Genomic DNA, 5959 nt, shown 5'->3' on the forward strand with positions numbered 1-5959 from the left:
AGACAGAGTCTCGCTTTGCTGCCCAGGCTAGAGTGAGTGTCGTGGCATCAGCCTAGCTCACAGCAACCTCAATCTCCTGGGCTCAAGCAATCCTCCTGCCTCAGCCTCCAAGTGGCTGGGACTACAGGCATGCACCACCATGCCGGCTCATTTTTTCTCTATATATTAGTTGGCCAATTAATTTCTTTCTATTTATAGTAGAGATGGGGTCTCACTCTTGCTCAGGTTGGTTTCAAACTCCTGACCTTGAGCAATCCCCGCCCGCCTCGGCCTCCCACAGTGCTAAGATTACAGGCGTGAGCCACCGCGCCTGGCCAAGTCTGGTTCTTAAATGAAGCTTGGCAAACTACGGCTGGTGAGGACAGCCACAGAACTGGGAGAAACTGCCTGCGGAGGCAAGTGTCTGTGGCGGAAGACCCCTCTCCTGGTCCCCTCTGGACTCCTTCCCCTTCTGCAAGGTGCAGCGGGACTCAGGCCATACCGTGGCTCCACGAGCAGACGGTGAAGTTCGTCCTCTTCCGTGGCAAAGAGAGGATGACAGCTGAGGTGTTATGAAAACCAAGTCTTCCCCTAAACAAAACGTTCTGTGGAGTCCGGCAAAATAATCTTTTCAGTTCAACAGACTTAATTTTCCTGTAGTTGCTTCTGATTCGGGAATAATAGGTCTGAACTACATCCAACACAGGATACGGTGTGATAGAAAACAATATTCCCTACTCCTGTCAGCCATTTATTCTGTTTGTGCTCCCTCCCTTGTTACCGGGCCGGGTTGAATTTCCTCTGAGTTCACTGCTGACAGGGCTTATAAACTTGTCAGCATTAAACCCTACATGTTGTGCTGCTAGTTTTAAATGGCATTGAGAACTCCAGGTCCTGTAACAGCAAAATTCCCCCACAGAAGGGCAGCCTCTGTGAGGGTAAGAAGGCACCTTTGTTCTTCCTCAGAACAACTAATCCGTCCTCAAATAGGCCTGCTGGCAACCCCGGAGACTTCTGAAGGGTTCTGTCCTTGGAGCCTTCTTTAGTTCCTCCTGCTATGGTTCATTGTAACAGTAGGCCCGGCCTTCAGTGGGTTTTAACTGTCTGTTTTGAGGCTGCTTTCAGGGTAGACTGCTTTGAAACCAATCTTTATATTCACTAACTTTGATGGAAAACAAGCAGTATTGTGCTGTTGTTTCTCTACGAGGACAGGATTTCTTAGGATTAGCTATATCAAAGCCCACATAGCAAACTTTGGGGCAAACATTTAAAAGAGCACATCACTGTAAATGAAGTTTGAAAATTTTTTCTCATTAAGCCAATTAGATTAACTGGACTTACCTCACAGCAAAATGGTGCAAGGAAGTAAAAGAAAATTACACTCTGCAAAATAATTCTCTTATGGAATGCTGAATTATCAAATCACAAAAAGATTTGAATAGAGGGTGATAATGATTTTCTTCAGATAAGGTTTTCCATTTTTTTATTCTTAATAAGGTCTGGCATTCTGTTCCTGATCTATGGAGAAGTTCTGGGTTCCTTTAATTTCAAAAAGCTTTCCAATGCCCACAGATTCTCTTTCTGGGATACGCCCATGCTGCCCAACTAGCCCACAGGGCCCATTTCACAGATAGCCAAGAAAATAACAGAAACAGGCCTTGTAAGCGACCGGTTCAGAGCATGAGCCTGGGTATGAGCCTAGCTCTACATCTTACTTCCTGTAAAACACTGGGCACGTTGCCTGAACTCTGTGCCTCATTTTCCCATCTGTAAAATGGGAATAGTAACTATATGTCCCTCATTGAAGAGGAGGTAAATCAGTTAATATTTCTAAAGTGCTTAGAATAGTGTCTGACAGGAAATAAGTACTATATAAGTGTTGCTAAACAAAAGTTTATCTAAGTCTAATCCTAACTTACTGTTTCTCTCCAAAACCAGAAGGATAAGTCTAGTGAAAGAAATTTTTAATGTCTTTTATATAAGTAAGGAATCGAATAAGTATCTTCATCATAGCTTATAAATAATAAACACATGTCTAATAATAAACACATTGTTAAAATATCAAGATGATATTTAGTTTTAGAAATGAAATATAAATCGATTTTCAATATGTTTAAGTGAAAAAAAAGCAGGTTACATAAAATAATATGTATTATGATTCCATTTTTTTTTTTTTCCTGAGATAGAGTCTCACTTTGTTGCCCAGGCTAGAGTGAGTGCCGTGGCGTCAGCCTAGCTCATACCAACCTCAGTCTCCTGGGCTCAAGTGACCCTACTGCCTCAGCCTCCCGAGTAGCTGGGACTACAGGCATGTGCCACCATGCCCGGCTAATTTTTTCTATATATATTAGTTGGCCAATTAATTTCTTTCTATTTATAGTAGAGACGGGGGTCTTGCTCTTGCTCAGGTTGGTTTCGAACTCCTGACCTCAAGCAATCTGCCCACCTTGGCATCCCAGAGAGCTAGGATTACAGGTGTGAGCCACCGCGCCCAGCCTATGATTCCATTTTTATTAAAACAATATGTATTATAGAATAAGGCAAAAAAAGTCTGAATAGGTGGACACCAAAATGTTCATAGTTGTTATTTTTATGTGATGAAATGATTGGGGTTTTTATTTTCTTCTTTTTAAAAAACCTAAATCTTCTAAATATATTACTTATAAATAGAAACTAAAATTTATCAATAAAAATATAGTTTTAGAGTTGTAGAAATTTATTTCTCTCTATAGGAATCTCTAAGAAAAATGAAGAAATATATTTCATTCCTCTGATTAAATATAATCAAAATTTTCATAAATCTCAAATATAGCAAGGAGGAGATTTTTTAACCCCTTGCCTTAAATATCCTAAGACACTGAAAGGTATTTTAAAAAATCTTGCATTTATCAGCTTGGATATTTTAATCATTTGTTCTCACTTTTAGCTTACATAAATTGTGAGAAACTAGGTTAATGTCGATTTGTTTTATATAACAAAACTTTTAAAACAACTCATTACACTAAATTTGAAAACTGAGGTAGATATTCTGCAGATAAAATAATTTTTTAATCTAGCAAATCACAGAAATGAAAAGTTTTTTTTTTTTTTTTTTTTTTTTTTTTTTACATTAACTGGACCTGGGGAGAAAAGTTTTAAAAGATTATTTAGGAGGAAAGATACAAGGGTACTTAAATTGGATAAATTTTCCAAGAGCCAGAGAGAAAAGTTACATTATATACCATCTTACCATTACTATCATTAGGGAGCTTTTTATAAAGTCACTTCTGATTTTGTCCTTCTTCAAGTGTAACTTTGTTTCTCCTCAAACTGAGTTATTGGTTTCCTCTAATTTCATGTGTGGCTTAAATAAATTAAATCTGTGTTTTCCTCCCTTTTATTTTTAACCACAGTGGGGATTATCTTTTCTCTCTTGCAGTAAGAATTGTAAACCTAAAAAGCCACAAAGAAACAGTACATCGGGAAACTAATAAATTGGTAGATTTAAAATGTACAGATTTGAAGGAAGCCAGCCGATTTTTGTTCTTTCACAAAACTGAAACGCCCATTTATGTCTCTTGTTGAATCAACTATTAACCCTCTAATTTGCACATTTTTGTGTTAGAAGTATCTGTTTTAACCATGCTAAATCTATGTAATCACCTCTCTAGCCTATCTTGCTTCTTTTGTCTCTAAGTGGAATTCCCCACTGGATTGTTGAAACTTTCTACCTTGTTTCCCTTGAACCTGTTCTCAGATTTAAAAAAAAAAAAAAAAAAAAAAGATTCTGAAAAGAAGATGACCCAGTTTTCCACAGTGAATAAAAATTTTCTGCATCCACAGTGGAAATCTTACAGTATTTTTTTCAAAGCTATAAGATGGTAGAGGAAAAGGTATTTTTTCTTCTTATTAGAAGTATTGAATAAAAGGTATAAAAGACGTTAAAAAATCTTACTTAGGAACTTTACCAACCAAGAATCTGTAGAGAAGGCCCAGAAAACTACCAAAGGGTTAAAAGGAAAAAAAAAAAAAAAGTAAGGCAAAGCATCTTTCTTTTGTAATCTAACTTCTCTATTTACTACAAGGTTCAATGCGACTTTCTATTTCAAATATTATATTATAAAGACATTTCATTAATCAGTGATACTAGCTTAAGAAAATATTTTACTCAATAGCCCTTTTTTTTTTTTTGAAAACATTTTATTTCATACAAATTTCATATGGTACAAAAGTACTACATGCTTGAGCCTGTCTCCCCAATCGAAGGTTCTTTAAGTTCTTCAGGACAACCTTCCTTCAGAGGCAAACAAATAAGAAACACATCATATTATGTAGAGTATATATAGAAAGGTTTCTTTTATAAGAACAAAAATATTTAGACATTTTATATTTAGTAGAGTTCAGCAATATAGTTTATGTTGACAAATCAAGTTCATTGTTAGGATGTACCTATTACACATATAAAAGAACTCAAAGGGCAGCAGGTATGTTAACCTCTGAGGAAAAAAATATGATTCAATTTTTTTCTTGTATTTTTTGAAGAAGATATTCCATCTGTAAATTCAAGTTTGGTTGGCCCTTTTTAGTCTTTTTACTCAATATTTTGAACACTTCCATTTTCTTCTTTTTGTAGCGCCTTTGAGCTTCTTCTCTCTCTTGTTTTCTCCTCTCAAATTCTTGTTTCTTAGCAGCACGCTTAGCTTGTACCTTTTCATATTCTTCTTGTGCTTTTTGATTTGATGTTTTCTTTTTATTTTGCTTTGGAACGTTAAAGGACTTTACTGTCTTGCTACATTGTTTTTCTGGCTGAGGCTGGTCAAAGCTATACCGATCTTCAGACAAAGACTGGTCAATGCTAGGCTGTTTGTCAGGCAAAGTTTGGTCAACTTGCTCTTCTGACAAACGCTGGTCAACTTTTCTTTGTTGCTTCCTGAGTCTTTCCTCTTCAGCTAAGTATAGATGTTTCAGATGATCTGGGTATCTATCTTTGAATTGGGATTCCTGAGATACTTGAACCTTCTTTTTCCTCCATAGCAATTTCTTGTAATTTTGCTGAATCTTCAGTTTCCTCCGAAATGCAAAGCCTTGTCCTTCGCGTACGCTCCCCACGAAGGCTTGAGAATAGTTAGGCCGCCATATCCTCTGTTTCACATTCTTATTCCTGAATGCGACCGAAGAACCCCCTTCGCCACGTGTCCCCAATGCCCCGTTCTGCTGCCACTGTGCCAGCCTCACCCGCGCCATTTCCGCAGACCAATTCCGTCGCCAGAAAAACTCAATAGCCCTTTTATACTATATAAAAAGGGAATGACATTTTGGAAAAATATTTAAATAGAGCTCAGAATAGAAAGTACTAAATTCCTTTCATCTATATAAGAAAGTTACCAGATTCTTTTTCCTGGAAAGTGGGTATTTTTTCATATTCTTTCTGATATGCAGTTCTCCTTAAATTTTTGACTTTTTATCTTTTGTTGCTAAACCCACAAGAAATATTTTGAAGATGCTCTCTCTTATAGTACCTAAAAAGTTAACCCCCAATTTTTTTCTACTGCCCCCATCCAGGAATCCATTCTAATTATTTACATTAAAATATTTTCATTCATCCATTTATTTATTTATTTATTCACTCATTCACAAATACTGAATGCTTGCAATGTTTCAGTCATTGGGTTAGGCTCTAGGGATACGATGCATAGCACAGTCACAGTTTATGGAGCTGATAGTCAAATGAGGTATTCAGATATTCATCATAAAAATCATAAAAAAATAATTCCTGAGTTGGAGATAACCACCAGTAATATTTTGTTGTATACCTTCACATATCTGTATTTTTATATAATCCACTGTGTCTTCTCAGAATTTTCATGAGGTGGTTGAGTGAGCAAGAATGATAGCACTTTTCTCCCGACTATAATTTTTGATCCCTTTCCATGATTTTTATCAAATATCAAAGTAGTTAAACATTTATTGAGTAGCTATTGTGTGCCTATTACAAAACTGG

At 36.6% G+C, this 5959-nt stretch overlaps 1 pseudogene; it reads right to left on the reverse strand.

The window, feature by feature from the left end:
- Window positions 1-4148: 4148 nt before the first annotated feature.
- LOC105857254 (thyroid transcription factor 1-associated protein 26 pseudogene) lies at window positions 4149-5219 on the reverse strand (annotated as a pseudogene).
- Window positions 5220-5959: the final 740 nt, after the last annotated feature.

This window comes from Microcebus murinus, chromosome 10, assembly GCF_040939455.1.
Source record: "Microcebus murinus isolate Inina chromosome 10, M.murinus_Inina_mat1.0, whole genome shotgun sequence".
Taxonomy (NCBI): domain Eukaryota; kingdom Metazoa; phylum Chordata; class Mammalia; order Primates; family Cheirogaleidae; genus Microcebus; species Microcebus murinus.